This window comes from Leopardus geoffroyi, chromosome D2 (genome assembly GCF_018350155.1).
Source record: "Leopardus geoffroyi isolate Oge1 chromosome D2, O.geoffroyi_Oge1_pat1.0, whole genome shotgun sequence".
Classification (NCBI taxonomy): Eukaryota; Metazoa; Chordata; class Mammalia; order Carnivora; family Felidae; genus Leopardus; species Leopardus geoffroyi.
In genome coordinates, this window is record NC_059334.1 from 43,049,193 (window position 1) to 43,068,071 (window position 18,879).

Below are 18,879 nucleotides of genomic sequence, written 5' to 3' on the forward strand. Positions count from 1 at the left end.
GTATTTCATTTCAGACATAAACAAGAAACAATAAGCAAAGTTGTTCATCCAGGTTCATCCAGTTGACAATGACAATGCTATGCTTGAACACAGTGCCTTCGAGTTAAAATCCTGAGTTCTTATCACTCTGAGGAGTGGAGTTTGCTGGCTGGAGAAAGTGTTCCTCAAGCATTTAAGGGGTACAAAGGGAAGATCATGTATGGAGTTACCAGGTACTGCACCAGTCCCTTCAGATAGTTATCTCAATAGTTCAAGGCAGGCACCATTGCCATTCAGAGGAAGAAACCTGGCCAAGACCAAATACCAGAAAATAGGTCAAACTTAAGGCCTATGTGATGGCCAGTCTCACTCAACTTGGAAAACCATAATTCCAACTCCCAATCTCTCTCTGGTTTCTATTCTGCCCCACCCTTTCACTAATAACCTTCTCTGGGCACAATTGCTTCCACTTCCTTGGGCAACAGAAACATTTCTGGGAATGCTGACAGAACCTCCCTGAAGCAGGTGGTGAGAACGGTACACCCAGTCTCAGGAGTTCGGACGATGATCGGGGGGGGACAGGAAAGGGAAGGGGGTGGTACATGCTCATTACAGTATGGGCTCTGCCCCTTTTGGCTCTGTCATTGTGGACTTTCCACCAAGACACAAGGACCAAGACAGGGTAAAAAAGAGCAGGAAGACAGGACTAGAAAGGGCAATAAACTCAAAAGGCATGTGCACTGTTAAGAGGGAGCATGGAAAGGGGCTAAAAGCAGGAGTTATCAAGGTTGACCAAGTTCCAGATCAGCCAGATACTTAATTTCTCAGCTTTAGTTTCTATAGTTGCAGAAAAGGGATGATTATCAGTGCTATGGTGATAATTAAATGAGATAAAGCCTAAAACCTATTTTTAACCCAGTGGCTGATTCATAATAAACATCCAGTAAATGTTAAATATTCTTACAGGTTTTTCAGTATGAATAATGACAGACTATCCAGAAGAAAAGGGACCAGGCAAATGTAGGACCATATCAACAAATAGGTATGACTAACCTTACAATTGGCAAGCAAAGCCACATAGGGGAGAAAAGCTTATTAAATCTGATTTTCAAAAAGAAGCAAATATACTAGGAAAAAAGAATAGAGGAGGTTTCCTTCAATCTGAACCAAGTTTCACAGAGACCACTGTACTCACTGGCATCAGTGGCTGAGAACAAGTTTGGGATCAGGGCACATCCTCTTCTATCCTAAACCACAGATGTGAAACTGACCAACGAACAATTTTCAACAGATGTACAAACTCCCCAGAGCCGTACTTAATGCTCATAACAGAATTGTAGCCAACAGTTGCTGAGAACTCATCCATGCCAGGTGAGACTCTATGCACTAATACATATTGTCACTACACGAAGCACATACTATCCCTTACCACACACCTATTGTTATCATTGTATCCTAACTGGGTAAATGAGATACAGGGAAGGAGGAATTTGCCCAAAGTCACAAAGCTGTTAAATTGTAAACATGGCTGCAATTTCAAAGAGACCAACTCAAAAGCCCAAGCCCTTAATGATGGTGCTGACTTTAACCCATATCTAAGCATGATTTCTGAGACTTGAGGCATATAAATATCTTACAGTAGCAGAATTCCAAAAATCTGAATTGCTGCAGCCATTTAAGATACCCCAAGGGACATAGAAAGCAATAGGAAATCCTGGTTTAAGAATGAAGATTAGCAACACAGTTGGCTCTTCTCCTTGAAGGAGAAAAACTAGAATTGTTAATCCAGAATTAACACCTGAATTTTGGAGCTATCAGAAGCTGACCTACCCTAGTTTATTCTCTGATGCTCCACCAACCAACTCTCAGTAAATGATAAGTCCATCATTTGAATTTGGTCCAACCAAAACCTTGAAACCATCCTTGACTCCCCCCTCCTCCTACATGCCACATCTAATCCATCATCAAATCCTATCAGCTCTATCTTCAAGCTATATTCAGAACTCAACCCACTTACCACCACCATTGTTGCCACTATGATCCAAGCCAACATCAGTTCATAACTGCTTAAGTGTAATTCCCGCTTCTGCCTATGCCCCCTACACTCTATTCTCCCCAGATCAGCCAGCATGAGCCTTCAAAGCATGTCTGTTTAAATGGCATATCTCTGCTTAAAGTCCCCAGATAGTGTCCCATCTCAATCAGAAGAACCAAATTCGTACAGTGGTCTAAAAGACTCTACGTGACATGAGCCATAATCTTACACCCTCTCATGCTAGGTTCCCTCCAACTTAGCCACACAAGCCTCCCTTCTCTTGCTGAAATAGGCCAGGTGGCTTCAGAAGGGGGACCTTTGTAAGTAGCATGAGGCCTTCTTCTAAAACAGACCATGGTCCACTTCTGTGTATCCTTTGGGGGAAGGGGGGGGTCTGTTCAAATATCATTTTGTCAGGTCTTCTCTGACTACCCTTTTTAAATTAGCACGCTGCCAAACTCAGACGTGCCCATATTACCTATCATTATCTACATATTTTACTTTTTTTTACTTGTACACTTTATTGCCTATGTTCCCCTGCTTCACCATCAGCTCTCATGAGGGCAAGAATTTAGGTCTGCTGTATCTCAAGTGCTTAGAACAGTGCCTGCAACATAGGAGGTATCTAGTAAGTATTTTCTAAGTGATGAATGAATAAAGAGATTGAAAGCAGATAATATGGTTTATTTCTCTTGGCTTCCCCAACAATCCCTGCCACATAGTAGACACTAAATAAATGTGGGGATTGGAGACGTTAAGTGAGTATCTTTATTAGACATAGTTCTCCAGAAAAACTGAACCAATAAATGAGATGTACATATGTATAGAAAGAGATTGATTATGGAAGCTGGCTAGTTCAAAATCTTTAGGGTGGGCCATCAGGCTGAGGGAAGAGTCAATATTGCAAGGAAAGTCTGAAGGCTGTCTGCTGCAGAATTCCCTCTGGCTCAGAGAAAGTCTTTTGTTCTATTCAAGCCTTCAATTGATTGGATGAGACCCACCCACATGACAGAGAGCATTTTGCTTTATTCAATCTAAATGTTAGTTTCATCCAAAACACTGATCAAAAGAAACACTCAGAATACTGTGTGACCACTTATCTGGGGATTATGGCCCAGCCAAGTTGACATATAAACCAAAATAGCATCCTATAAGACGAATCAATAGGATGTATCAGATCGTAACAAGAATCGACTGCTTTGTAAGTAAAATGTAGTGTCTGTTCTGTCATTAAGCATTTAATAGAAACCTGTAAGTGCTGCACAGTGTGCTAAGCACTGCAGGGGACAAGTCCAAGTCGTCCTCTTCAAGGAACTCATAACAACTTCATACACATCTATCATCCTGCATGTGTTATACCTGCTTCATGTCCACCTAATCAGGTATGGTCCCAAGAGATTGTACATCTCATCAGCCAGGCCCTTTCTCAACAAACTAAGCATATACCTATCAGTAAGGGGTTTGGCACCTATAGAGAATAACTGAGCAAATGTTAAGAGCCATACTTTACAAAAAGGTGAAAAGCAGCCTCTCTCAGGGTATGTGCCTAGTGACTCTCCATTCCCTAGAAATCGTCCCTGGCTACAAAGCTGGACCTCCGCAGCCATGTCTGTACTGCTGGCACTGGGCCCCTGGCCCCCCGATTTCCTCCTGCCCCCTGATTTCAACTCTGGGGAAACCTACCTATTAGTTTGGAAGCTCCATGAGAACAGATTTGTCTGGATCATTCACCTAGCCCGACAAATTAGTTATAACTCTATTATTACAATTATTAATACAGAAAAGGGAAGTCCTTTCATGAGGCTGCCCTGAGTACTACCATCGTGTCTCTGACTCAGGTGGGAGTTCACTTTACGCACTTATCTCTTCATAGCAATGCAAAAAGGACTTTTTCACTTCCAAATTTATGATGAAGCCATAAGCTCGTGCCAAAGCTGACTAATCCCATGCTCAGTAGAGAGCATTACTAACATTTCGCCATACACAGCTGACACCCTGTAGCACTTCAAAACTTCCATTGTTTACCTGCATGATGATTTGAAAAATCCGCATCTCCCTGACTAAACTACCACTCCACAGGAACTACGAGTAGTTTTATTCATAGCTGAATCCCATCAGATAACACACTGCCTTGCTGAATTAAGCAGAATAGACTAGATGACACCACGGAGCCAAATCTCCAAACTGCAAATGTCAGCGATATAACACAATAAATGCCTGTTTTATTATTTGTGCTATATGCTCATCACGGATTGGTAGGGGCTCTGCTCCACACAATCACTCAGGAGCTCCACCATTCTATTGTAGCTACATGATCTGGAACGCGTAGCTTCCTCAATCACTGGGTCTGCTTGTGTGTAGAAGTGTTGTACCAACAATTCACTATTTTTGCCTCACAGGGACATGGCCACCTATAGACCCTTGGCCAACAGGAGCCTTCAGGCCCAACTAACTGAAAAGGGTCTGGGAAAAGTAGGAGACCAAAGAAGAAAAGATTCCAGGTCAATGTGGATTCTTCTTCTAAGCCCTAAGTCATTTGCTTAAGCTTCCATTCAGGGCTCATAACATCCTGTCACAGGTAATTCACTGACTCTAACAGAGTTTTTGGTATTTATTTGGGAAGTTCTTCAATGGGCTGCATTGGTTTGTCCATAATTGCCAGTAAACTAAATCTTTAAACGAAGACAAAATCCTGCCTCCAGAATTTATGAATGATGTTCAGGCCACGGAAATGGCAAAACAGGTAAGAAAGCAATTTTCTCTAAGAAAATCTTTAATGAAAAGTAATGGCAATTACGTCTAAAGGTCTAAGAGACTGACAGAAACAGAGAAACCTCTATCAAGGTCGGCCCACTCAATGCAGAGTCTAAAATCCCAAAAGGGCATTAAGGCTTGAGACACAGGACAGACCCTTCTTATAACGGGTCCAAACATGAAATTACCCTTCCCTGCTTTTTCTACTAATTCATCATTTCTGAGGAAATGGTTTTCATCACCTCAGAATCTTAATTTTAAAATTCTTCTCCTCTAGGGCACCTGGGTGGCTCAGTTATACATCGGACTTCGGCTCATAATCTCACATTTCATAGGTTCGAGCCCCACGTTGGGCTCACTGTTATCAGCGCAAAGCCTGCTTTAAATCCTCTGTCCCCCTCATGCTCTGCCTCCCCAACTCTCTCTCAAAAATAAAATGTTTAAAGATACATACATTTAAAAAAATAAAATTCTTGTCCTTCAATAAGCCAATCAATAACCTGTGCCCAACTGAAATTACAAAAACACACCAAAGGAAAAAACCCAAATCCCTATTCTAGACCTACTTGTCTGCTCGCCTCACCCACTATGCTTCATGAAGAGGGCCCCTAGAGCAGGGAGTGAACCCCACCCACTAATGAAGAGGTCCATTAGTTTGCTGGCCTTCAACTAACAAGATGCCTATTAATTCTCAATTAAGTCCTGAGAATCTATAAGTGATCGATGGCATGTGCTTAGGATAAAATGGCATTCAGACTCAGGCCTAACTAAGCAGACTCAACAGAGTGGAGCAAAAAGCTAACAGGACTCTGATCAAGAGAATGATGGCCCAGATCCAAAAAGGGGAGTAGACAGGAGGAGGACATGTGGCCCCAGGAAAGATGGGGAAAAAAAAAGAATCTCAATATCTGACTTTCCAGTCAGGCTGTTCTTCATAGCTTTGTAAAAACCCTATCCTCTTCATGTAACCTAAGTTGAGTGATATCTGTCTATGTCAGCCAAAAGCGGCTTGATTCTACAAATACTACCGATAATTAGCATTTGTTAAGTGCTTCTTTTGTATATCTGGCATGACATTGACACTTTTATACGATCATTTCATTATTCCTATGAGAGCAGTACTATTTTTATCCCAATTTTACATTTGAGGAAATTAAGGCTTTGAGAGGCTAATTTGATTAAACTCCCAGCTGAGGCAGGAATTAAACACAGGTGGATCTATGCTTATGTTCTTAACTACCATACTGGACTTCTCCTTAACCCCGGAGCTGGGCAATCTTATGAATCTGAGGACTATAGGAGACCAACTCCTCAAAAAAAAAAAAAAAAAAAAAAAAAAAAAAAAAAAAAAAAGTCTGCCACCTGGCTCTCATTCACAGTGACCCTACAATGAAGTTGGAAGACATTCAGGGTAGGAGTTGTATTTAAATCCTGGCTTTATAGTTTACTTAACCTTTCCCCACCCTCACCTTCTTTTACCTATAACAATAAAGTCTAATGTTCAGAGTTGCAAATGGATTAAATGGCAAATGAAAGACAGTAGGTAGCACCCAGCAGAGCACCTAACATTTACTATCAGTTCCCTTCCCTATTTGTGTGGTTTAGAAGATTACAGAGCTGGGGCACCTGGGCCGCTCAGCTGGTTAAGCATCTGACTTCAGCTCAGGTCATGATTGCACAGTTCAGGAGTTATGAGCCCTGCTTTGGGTTCTGTGCTGACAGCTCAGATCCTAGATTCTGCTTCAGATTCTGTGTCTCCCTCTCTCTCTGCTCCTCCCTGCTGGCTTGCTCTCCCACTCTCTTCCGTATACACGTGCAAAATAATAAACATTAAAAAAAATAGAAGATTACAGAGCTACATTTGCTAAGTACAGCACACAGTAGGTGATGCATGTACATTACATCCCTACCCTCCCTCCAGTCTACAATTTCTAAAATGTCTTGGCCATCAGCTGATGCCAGAATCACCTCAAGGCATCCACAGAGCCTCAGAGCTCAGGAATTTTTACATGAGGGCCACTGATCTCAAAACAAGACTTTTTTTTGTTCTTCTAAAATGTGCAACTCTCAGGGAGCTGAGAGAATAGTCTGCGAAAAAGCAAGAAATGCCAGCGTGCTTTTACTTAGAGTTGTCACCAGTGAAAAGTGTTACAGTAGGTTAATGAATTTTTCCAAAAGAATGAACTGTCACAAGGGGGAAAGGAGAACAGGAAGAGGGTGATTACCTGTGTGACTCTAGCACAGGCTTCATTAACACCGCTCGCTACAGACAACTCCAAGTGAGCTCAGCTGGACAGATTCACGTCCGCCCTGAGACGGATTCTATATATGAGAAGGGTGTCTCTGTTCAGCCACCAAATATCAGTAAAACACCCAGCTGCTGGCCTTCTGTGGGTGCTCTCTGGATTTCCTCTTTCTTCAGACAAAACAAGAAGCTTCGAGTCCTCCTCAGCCACCTTCTTGCAGCACCACCACCCATGCAGGGTAGATGACCACCAGCATAAGGAAGGCAAAGTGGGAAGCCCCCATTTCACACAGCCACTGGAAAAAACCTCACTTCGTTCAGGAAGAGGTTGAGCTTTGGACGTTGGCGTCCCCCACTCAAAGTGTAGTCCGTAGGTGAGCAACGCCTGCATCACCTGAGCACTGTTAGAAACAACGCACACCCCAAGACCAGATAAATTGGAATCTACACAGTCGAAGTGTGTGAGATTGTAAATACAGATTCTGACTCCGGAGGTCTGGGGTGGAGCCTGAGATTCTTCATGTCAAGCAAGCTCCTGAGCGAAGCCAGTGCTACTGGGGCTACGGAGGACTTTGAGCAGCAAGGCTCCGCATAACTGATTATCAAGCCACTGCCCACTGTAACTGACCTGGCTACTATTAGCTTTGTCCTAAGGCATCTATGTCACCCCAGACTGTCACCTACCCAATACCACTGGAGCAGAGAAAGCTAGCTGCTCACAAAAAAAATGGGTGTACCTCCAACAGTGTGCAGTTAGCCTGGAAGGGAGCTCCCACTTAATCACTGATGAAGTTCCTTCCTGGTCATCAGGGAAGACCATGTGACCAATTCTCATCAATGTGATGTGGGCAGGAATGCCATGGATTACATCCAAGCCAGGGCTCTCAGGAAGTAGGGACACTTTGTCCACCCTCTTCCCACTCTACTGGCTGTGGACTCTGAAGTCTTGGTAGATCCTGAATCAAGATGCAAACAGCCTGGGTCCCTGAGTCAACACAGAGAAGAAACCCACCCTCTCACCTTCAGCCCTAATTGGACGGTTACACATCCAAGAAAACAGATTTCTATGGTTTTATGCAACTAAAACCATGGGATTTCTTTTTTCCACTAGCTAGTGTTAACATTAATACCATCACGACCATTATAGTCTCCCCAAAATTATAGTAGTTACATTTCATTTGGTCATGGCTATTCCCTGCCAGGCACTGTTCAGGATGTTTATATGCATGGTCTCTTAAACCCCACAGCTAAAATGACCCTCATTTTGCAGACACAGAAACAGTAGCTTCAAAGGTATTAAATATCTTGCTCAGGATCCCACCTCTGTCCGGCAAGTGCAGAGCTGCCATTGAAACCAGGTGTTTTACTATCAACAAGAGCAAAGCTGAGACTGTAAGGGGCTCAGTTCCATGGAGATTTGTCCACACAATGAAATGAGATTTCCTTCCCAGGCTACTTGTTACCATATCACACCACTGCTTTTCTGCACCTTCTCAAAAGGCCTTCCCTGCTGCCTCTGTCCTTGGTACTCTCCCTCACAAGGTAATTACTAATAAAAATCCTGATGGTATGCAAGAATCCTCCACCCCTCTAGCCTTAGACCTCTCCTGCAGCTGCCATCTCTCCAGTGTCTCTCTGTATTTTGCAGCACAAAATGGTTGCTGTCAAGATGGTTTAATGTTTCTTGTAGGTCAAGGCTATTGGTTGTTGCAGCAATGCCTTTATTGCTGAGCTGGCCTCCTTCACCAGCTGTTTGTTTTTTGTGGGGTTTTTTTTTCCCCTTCTCCTCCTCGCCCAGATGTACACACAGCACTGTAAGAATAGTTGCACTAAAGCCTCCCCAACCAAGGGAAGGCACAAACATACTGGGAGTGAGGTGGTAAAGTCAGCCCTGGAAGCCACCGCACTCCCTGCTCACCCTCACCAGTGCAGGGAGCCTAAGGTCAGAATCCTTGCCCTCGCCTTGCTGAGTCCCACCCAGCATGGCTCAAGTGCCCACCTTCCTGGGCTTCACCTCAGTACCTCTGCTGCATCCACACAAGACTTTGGCCAATACACACATGGCTCCTTCAGCCATCCTCAGCCATGTGCAGGAGTTAACTCCAGAGTGAGAAGAGGGTAAGTGGGGAGCCCAGGGAAGTCTTTGAATTGGGTGCAGAAACAGAATGAGGCATTCTGCTCAAGACAGCCAGGAACCAAAAAATGCCAAGGACAAAGAGAAACCAGCTTCCATGCCTGGTGCCAGAATCTTGTGCATAGTAGGTGCTCCCTTACTGCCAACATAAACAATTGAATAATTCGCAAGTAGGTGTTCCATGCATGTAAAGAATGTCCTAAAGTGGAACTAGGGGTTTAATATATCTACCATCAGGGAAAGTTTCACAGATGAGAGCTCTAAGCTGGGATGAGGAAGGATGAATAGGAGCTTCCTACGGGGACACAAGAACTCTCACTTCTGGGATACTTCCACCCAAGCTTTATAGCTATAGAGGTGAACAGAGACTTATGGTAATGCTACCTTGGGTGTGTGCATGCCAACAATGAGTGTCTCCTTTTCCTGACTTGTTTATCCATCTCTAATTAGATCCTCATGGGCCTCTGATTACCATGCTAAAGCAGCTGATGAAAAGAGCCTGGGAGGCAGGCTCATTGGCAAAACACTGGTGACTTATTTGAGAGGAGCCTTCAGGCAACTCTCCCAGTACCACCAGCAGACACTGAGACCCGGTGAGGCCTGCACTGTGCATGCACTGCTTATTTAATCCTTTCAATAACCCCTGGAGGAAAACTCCGGGAACACAGGGTAATGTGGCTTATTCCTGGTTGAGGTATTAGAAGAAACAGAGGCAGAATTCAAACCCAGGCTGACACAGGGCACGTGCTTTTCACTATAGTACCAAGACACCTGTTCGTAACAACAAGCAAGGCCCATCTCTGACTACCACAGGTTGAGGATCCAGAAGAAACATCTGGAAACAAACTGCAGTGCACAAGTGCATCTGGACAGTGGGTCAGAATTGCAGCCCACACCTCAGGGTAGCACTGTACCCTGGGGATGGAGAGAAGGATGCCTTTGCTCTCCCACCAGGCTTGGCTCTGAGCCACGTCTCAGGGTTGTACTGGAAATGCTTCCTTTTTCTAATTTCTCATGCCCAGCAAAGACACTTTTTCTTAATTTGCTCAAAGGTGCTGTATAGGGCAGCCATAATCTGCTTTCAGGCTCCCCCGTGGTGCACTAAAGTAGATAATTTGGAGGGCCTCCGGGTCAACCAGGCAGAGATCCAAATCCCGGTTATGCAACTTACAGACTGACCATGCCATGTGACCTGGAGCAAATAATTCAACTTCTCTGCATTTCCCAAGTCCTCACTTACAGGTTCAGGGTACTATTACAGGTCTCAGCAGGCAATTCTGAAACTTGAGTTAAAGATCAAGTTGCACGTGTAACACGGTTGGCTTGGATCCTTAACAAATTGTTAACTCCCAAATAACAATCTGGGAATCGGAAGAAGTCTAGGCAAAAACTCCAGTGTTTCCCAGAACAGAAGGACTTGCTCAGTGGGGACATTTCACTACTCTATTTGCGAGTTCTACCCAAGGTTTTACATTTTCCACATTGCAAGAGTGGACGCTGAACCTTCCTGTCTCAGGCACCAAAACACACCTCCCCAGCCTACTGATAATAGGCTGGGGACTGGGTAGGGGCCTTCCTCCTGAAATAACAGAAGACGGTGCTTGTGTTCTAAGACTAAGGAAAACAGCTTATTTCATTTATCTGAGAACTCAGTTGAGTCTTGGACAAATAGGGCATAATCCCACCTATCATAGGGTTATTGCCTAAGACAATATCTAATTATCACATGATAGCGATAGTGCCTAACACATACAAGCACAGAATAGTTGCCGATGTTTCACACTTCATCTTGCACTATTTTAAGAAACAAGTGCAAGCATTTACATGTCAATGTTCTGCAAGCTGGAGAGCACTTGCTAAATGATGGCCTCATTAGTTACACTTGACGCCTCTGGCCTCAGTTTCCCCATGTTTAAAAGATGGATCATACAGCCAGTCTCCAGTGCCCCCATCCCACAGGTTGATAAGGAATCAGATTAAGAGAAGAATTGGAAGGTGTGGCTGGAATCCAACTCACTCTACAATAGGTGTCATCTGTGGTCTTGTTAACAGGATACAAGCCAGCAGGAAACTGCTTACAGGGAAAAAGAAACCACCCTTTTAAGAAAGAGTTCATTCCGATGACCCTCCCTACAAGGAGTCCTGGGGCCATTCTTACTAGATTCTGAAGACTGAACCCTCTGTCAGATTACTACACCAACATTTCTCAGGTCTCATGAAACTGAGAAAGCCCTCAACTCTTTCTCTGAGCCTCTGGAGCCCATGATAGAATGGAGGTATTAAGAGCCCCCTGACCCTTCACACTGCTGTCACCAGCACCCTGAGCCACAATGGGACAGTTGACATGCCTGGAGGGGAGAAGCATCTGGACAAAGTAGCTCAGGAAACAAAGGTCCTGGCTTAATTAATGGCTTGTCTCTGTCCACACAGAGAGCCAGGGAAGGCAAATGCTAGCAAGCAGGCAGGGTGAGGCAAGGCAAAAACAATCCTGGACCTAACTGATGTTTCCTGCTGTCCAAAGCCCCACCTCCCCACTCCCTGCTAGGAACCTAGATCAGCTCAGCTTTCCTCTGATAACCAAGACCCTGAATTGGTCAAACCCTCCTGGACATGTTTCTCCATGTGGCTCAGAAGCAGCATTTGAGGGGAGAAATGTCAGAGAGAAAGGTCTTGAAATAAAGATGCTGATTTCTGTAGATATTTAAGCCTCTGAGCCCTGCAGCTCCAAAGGCTACCCTAGGGGCCCTTGATGCAGATCTGCTGGTGTGAAAACTCTGAAGGTTGGCCTCCCAGCACTCCAGGACGACTCCACCCAGCTCCCGGACCCACCTCCACACTCCCAGCTCCTTAGGGACCCAGACCATGGCTGGTTGCTCTCTACTTGAATGCAGAAATACAGACATGTCTAGAGCTTCCAATTCAGTGGAGGAACGGCTGCAGGTAAGTGCGTTGTAGTACAAAAGAGATACTGAGCAAGGACTATGGGAGCTCAGAAGAACTTACCCCATCCTGTGGAGCAGCAAAGTGTGAGAAAGCAGGTTCCTGAGTGGGGTCAGAAAAGGGGAGAAAAAAGCCAAGTGTAGGGATGGGTGGGGTTTTCCCAGCAGGGTACACGTCATGAGCAAATCCATGGAGGCACAAGCTGGAAGATTTCAAGGACAGGTTCTAAGGGACTGAGGTTGCTGGGGAATGAGGAAAGGATGATGCCAGAAAAGGTGGCAGGCTGGGTATCCTGGAGGCTGGGGGTCCCAAAGGGGGGCAAAGGTTACAGGAGGGCAGGGAGGAGATGCTACAGAACGTGGAGTAGGCAGCAATGGACTCAGAGGTGCATTAGAACACCCATTCTGGCAGCCACATAGAAACTGTGGGAAGGGGCAAACTAGGCGGAAAAGGAGGCCCCACTTAGAACGCAGAGAGGGATCCAGGTGAGGAGTGAAAGATGGCCCAATTAGACAAGAGTCCTGAGGATTTAAGCAATTCTCCAGGTAGAACCCCCAGGATCTGTAGCCTGCTGAAATAAGGAGTTTGAGATCTGAAAAAGATGGATGGAGAGGGACAGGCAGGCCACTGGCTCAAAAGAACTTAATGACAGTAGATGGCACCATCAAGCAAACCAGAGCTGTCTTTGAGGAGAGCCATGGTTTGGTGAGGGGGGGGGGGGGGGCGGGGCATGGCAAGTCTGAGGGTTCTGGGAGACTTGCAAGTGGAAATGAAGAGTGGAAAGCTAGATTATCAACCTGTAGCTCCTTCCTGCCATCACACTGCAGGTACTATACCTGCCTGATCGTTCACATTGTACAACAAATGCCAAGTGAATGGATGCTGTGAGGTACAGTGAAAATCACTGGGGAACTCATGGGACACAGGGAAGGGAGGGGGTAAGCATATGAACACTTACTGAGGCCATGACATCAGAAGATCTACAGATCTCAGTTGGATTTGTACAACAGTCTGGGAAGTGGAATTATTTCCATTTTGCAGAAAATGCTGAAGACACAAAATAGGCTATGCTTGCCTATACCTCAGCCGTATCCCTCCACTTCAAACCCCACTCAGACTCATGGCACAGTGTTTCAGAGCTCCAGCTATAGAATTGAATGGGCCGGGCTGACACCTTGGCTCTCACCCACTAACTGTGTGGTTTTAGAGAAAGGTACTTAACTCTGAGGCAATCTCAACTCTAAAATGCAAATACACAGAATACACATCCCCTGGAATGGTTTGAGAACAGAACGAGCTATTACAGGTAAGCCTGGAACACAGCTCCCGGCACACCATGAGTGTTCAGCAGCCACCAGCTGACACTGCTCCAAAGCTCCTCTCCGGGTCTCAGCACAGCAGTCAGAGCCAGCAGAAGGGGGGCCTGTGCTTGTGATCTTGTTTTTCATCTAAGATAAACGTCATTTCATCCACTTGCAGGTAAGCAGCCCCAGAGTTAGAGGCCACCCAAAGGCACTTCATCTTTTTTCTTGAGAAGGGTATCTAACACACTGATAAGGAAAAAGCCAGAACCTTCTCCATGGTGTTGCTTATGCCTGAATTCATTCTTCTCTGCCTTTGGTAATATACTGGCTCTTGTATCATACATGCATTCTAGCAAGGAAGTCAAGAGGCTGTTTTCAATAGATCATTTCTCCCTTTCCCCTCTGCATGCACGTGCACACGCATACACACACACACACACACACACACCCTCTTTTGCCTTAAAAAAGCAAAAAAACTCGCTTTGGCCTCGAAAAACTTGCACTGGTGTTTGCTCAGTGTCATCCCGGTTCAGCCACCTCGGCATCATGAGAGCTTGTCAGGAATGCGAGTTCTCAAATCCTACACCCTAGAACTATTGAATCAGAAATTCTGGGACACCTCGGTGGCTCAGTTGGTTAAGCATCGGACTCCTGATCTCAGCTCAGGTCATGATCTCACGGAGTCCAAGCCTTCCCCACCCCATCAGGCTCCATGCTGATGGTGCAGAGCCTGCTTGGGATTCTATCCCTCCTTCTCTCTGCCCCGCACCTGCTTGTGCATGTTCTCTGAAATAAACTTAAAAAAAAAAAAAAAAAAAAAAAAAAAAGCTCTGGGGGTTGGACCCCACACACACCACTTGTGACTAATACAAGTCCTCCAGGTGACTCTGATGCTCACTGCCTTAAAGGCAGAAGAGTCCCCAACTCCCCATTCACTGAGTGCAGTTTAGAGGAAGCCATTGGGGTCAATCCTCAACCCCTCTAGCTTCAGCAAAGATCCTACTGTCCCCTAACCCCTTTTTTTCATCTCCCACACCCTGGGCTACAGAAAAGAGCTCCTGACCACCTGGGATATCTGGCATCTTGAAGAGGTAGGCCCAACCAACAGGGCACCTGGTCTTACCTACCCTAAGCCAAGGAATCTCCAGCCCTAAACCCAAAGCCAGGAAAAGAGATCTTCCAAAACAAACCACATACCACTTTTTCGCCCAAATCACCCCATCATTCAAGAAGACTGAAACAGCAGTTAATTGCATATGTGCTTCCATTCCAAGAAACGCATATGGCAACCAGTGTGAACAAGGGAAGGGACCAGAGTTGGGGAGTGGTCAGGAATAGTGGAGCCTGGGGAAAGTGAAGAGGGCAGGACAATCTGAAAAAGCAGATTGCTGCAGATTCACAGAGTGTGAGTCTAATGTGGCCAGATCTTCCAGTATTTCAGGAGAAGCCAGAAATCCGAATGCTTGTGTGAAATCCCCTCCAATGTAAACGTTAGCACAATTGTTTTCCAAACACCGTCACACAGCTGTTGGTCAGACTTAACTATAGGCTGACTGTGACCTCTGCTCTATGGAAACACATTTATTTTTTTAAAAAAAAGAAAAGAAAAAGGGCCATCAGGGAGGGTTTTGGTTTTTTTTTGTTTTGTTTTGTTTTTTTACTACAATTAACATGGTTGCTGATTGCCTTGTAATTTTGGATGACAACTTTTATTAAATGAGACTTTGAATCCCCAGGACCAAGGAACACCTCTAGACAACATTGGTGTGCCAGGTCTGACCACCTGCAGTTCCCTTCCTAAAAATCTGTCACTCCTCCAAATTAGAAGGGAAACACTAATACAGGGAACGAGGACACATTGACTGCTGTGTGCATTTGTCCCTGAATTAGACAGTCTCCTCCAAGGACACTCCTTGAGTAAACAGTGACCTCCACTGGCTAAAAATTAGGTCCTGCGTCATATTCACCGAGGAAAAGAAACCTCCAAGATAGTATTGATCCAGGCTGGGGGTTTTCAGGTACCAACAGTCAGCTAATAGGAATGAATCCAGAGCAAAGAGAGAAATATTTGGGGGACAAACACGGATTTTAAGAACAAGAAAGTAATGTGATGCCCAGTACATGGTGGCCTGCTTTGCATTTCAGAATTACAGAGATCTTTGTGTGCTCAGGATTAGCTGTCAGATGCTAGAACCAGAAAGGACCTGTGGTTCTGTACTGCCTAGTACAGGCTCCTCAACCGTATATGGCCACTGAGCCCTTAAAATGTGGCTAGTCCAAATTGCCAAGTGCTGTAGGGGTTAAGCTACACACTACTTTTAAAGACCTATTAAAGAATAAACAAGGTATACAATATCCCACAGTTTTTATATAGAAAGCATGTTGAAATAGTATTAGGTTAAATAAAAATTTCACTGGTTTCTTTTTACTTTATTGTCACGATCAGAAAATTCAAGGTCACATATGTGACTGGCATTCTAGTTCAGTGGGCAGCACAGACCACTGAGCAAGCACAACCATCCTGGCACCCTGCTGAGTACCAGAAACTCCTGGGGAGCTTGCAAAACATACAGATATGGGGGCCAGATTAATTCAATTGAGAGGGGTGCAAGGGGCAGAAACACCATAGATGTACTCTCCTTCAGTTTCCTTTATCATTCCTACCTCTAAGCTGTCCTTTATCTCCCTGAATTTTATCGATCTGTAAGTCCTCCTTAAGCACCATCTTTATCCTGTACTTCCCTGCTTGCAAATCTATAATGCCTTTATTCATTTAAGAGACATTAGGCACCTACCTTGTGCTCCAGGCACTAAGAACACAGAATGAAGAAGACAAACCATTTTCTTCTCTCTTGGAGCTTATATTTGGGGTCAAGTGGGAGAGATCAATCAAACCAGTTAATCAAGAAAAATATCATGACATTGGTCTTAGCAATAATTTTCTGGACCAGTCTCCTCAGGCAAGGACAACCAAAGCTAAAACAAACAAAATGGCATTACATCTAGCTAAAAAGCTTTTGCACAGTGAAAGAAACCAACAAAACGAAAAAGCATTCTACTGAATGGAAGATATTTGCAAATCATACATACTATAAGGGGTTAATATCTAAAACTAAAGAACTCACACAACTTAATATCAAAAACAACCCAATTTAAAAAAACGGGAAGAGAACCTGAATAAGCATTTTTCCAAACATATGCAGATGGCCAACAGACACATGAAAAGATGCTTAACATCATTACTCATTAGGGAAATGCAAATCAAGACTGCAATGAGATCACCTCACACCTGTCAGATTAGCTATTATCAAAAAGAGAAAAAATAACAAGTGTTGGTGAGGGTGTGAAGACAAGGGAACCCTCTCACACTCTTGGTGGGAATGTAAATTGGTGCAGCCACTGTGGAAAACAGTATGGAGCTTCCTCAGAAAATTAAAAATAGAACTACCCTATGATCCAGCAATTCCACTTCTGGGGATTGATCCAAAACACCAAAGACACCAATTTGAAGAGAGATGGGCATCCCTAGATTCACTGCAGCATTATTTACAAGAGCCAAGATGTGGAAGGAACCTAAATGTCCGACAATAGATGAATAAAGCAGCCCCCCACCCCCCTCCCACACACCCACGGGACTATTACTCAGCCCTAAGGGAGAATAAAATGTTGCCATGTGCAACATGGATCGACCTAGATAGTATTATGCTAAGTGAAATTAGAGACAACTCCCACAGGATTTCACTTACATACAGAATATAAAAATTTTTGACCACCAAAAAAAAAAAAAAATCATTCATATAGGAAACAAACTATTGGTTACCAGAGTGAGAAGGGTTTGAGGAACAGGCAAGTAGGTGAAGGAACCGAAGAGATACAAACTTACAATTAAATATATGTCATAGAGATGTAATGTACAGCACATGAAATATAGTCAATATTGTAATAACTTTGATAACTAGACTTATTGTCAGGATTTCATTTTATACAGAAATACTATATATCACTAAGATATCCACTTAAAACTAATAGGGTACTGTTTGTCAATTATATTTTAATAAAATTTTTTTTTAAGAAACACATCAGCAGAGAACTAAAATTGACTGAGAGAAGATAAAGTGAGTGATCATTTTAGGTTAGATGGCCATTAAAGGCCTCTTTGAGACAGTTCAGCTGAGGTCTAAGTGATGCCAGCCATGAGGAGATCATAAGTAAGAGCATCCCAGGCAAAGGAAATAGTCAATACAAGGTTGTTGGTGCATATGAAGAATCTAAAAGCAGCCATGGTGACTGTAGCCAGGCAAATTTAACTAGGACTGGAGTGGATAAGAGAGGGGAAGAGAGGGGGAGTTGAGGCTGATAAGGAAGTAATTAAGGACAAATCAAGGACTCTACATCTAGACTAGGTTAAGACAAAGCAGGGGTGGGAGAAGGGGCATTCCAAACAGAGGGAATAACATGTATGAAGTTTCTGTGGCAGCAGGGAGAATGCCCAAGAACTGGAGGAAGACCCATGTGCCTAGGTCACAGTGAGCAAGGGGGTCTGTGGTAGGACCCAAAGATGAAAGGTGAAGCCAGAGGAAGAAAGGCCTCAAAATCCCTGTCAGGAATGCAGGCATTATCCCATAGGAAATGTTTTCCAAAGGGGGTGCACTCATACTTCAAAAAAAATAATCAAGTTATATATACATACATGTGCTTGATTATGCTGGGACATCTTTGGAATGATGCAAAATAAACTGGAAATAGGAAAATATACTTTTCATTGCATACCTTCTACATTTATTACTATGTTCAAAAGGTAAAAACCAAGTCCATAAAGAAAATGTATTATTCGGTGTATAGTTTACCCTGGTTGAAATGTTCTACCCCAGGACTTACATATGATTCATGCCTTTACAGCATTCAGGTTTTGCTCAAGGGTTAAGTTCATCAAAGACCCCTTTACTGACCACTCTAGGAGGGCACCCCTGTCACTATCTAGCTTCAGCTTTATTTTCTTCGTATCACTTCAAATTATGTTGTCTCCACGAACACACACTGACAGGAAATTTATCTGTCCCACTCACCAATACTAGACAGGTATCTTATAACACTTATGCCACTCTAAGTACTAGGTACATATTTGTTTAAGGAACAAAGAAAACATGATTTGGCTGTAACAAGAAAAAGAGGACCAGAGTAAGGGAAGAGCAAGCTATTCAGAAGACTATTGCCCTAGTCAAGATAAGAAACAGTGGCTTGGAGTGGGTTGTGACAGAGCAGGAGAATCCAAGTTATATGTATGAGTTAAGGGAGCTCAGCGATATACAGAGAGAATGAAGAGAAGGCATTTATCAATAATAACCCTTAGGATGGGTGCTGGAGATAATCACTAAACTGGAGAATATTAGAAGACAGCCAATTCTAAGGTACAAGATCTTAAAGCTTGACATACTTTTGAGAAAACTAAGTGGAAATAATTAGAAGGCTGTTGGATTCTGACATATTT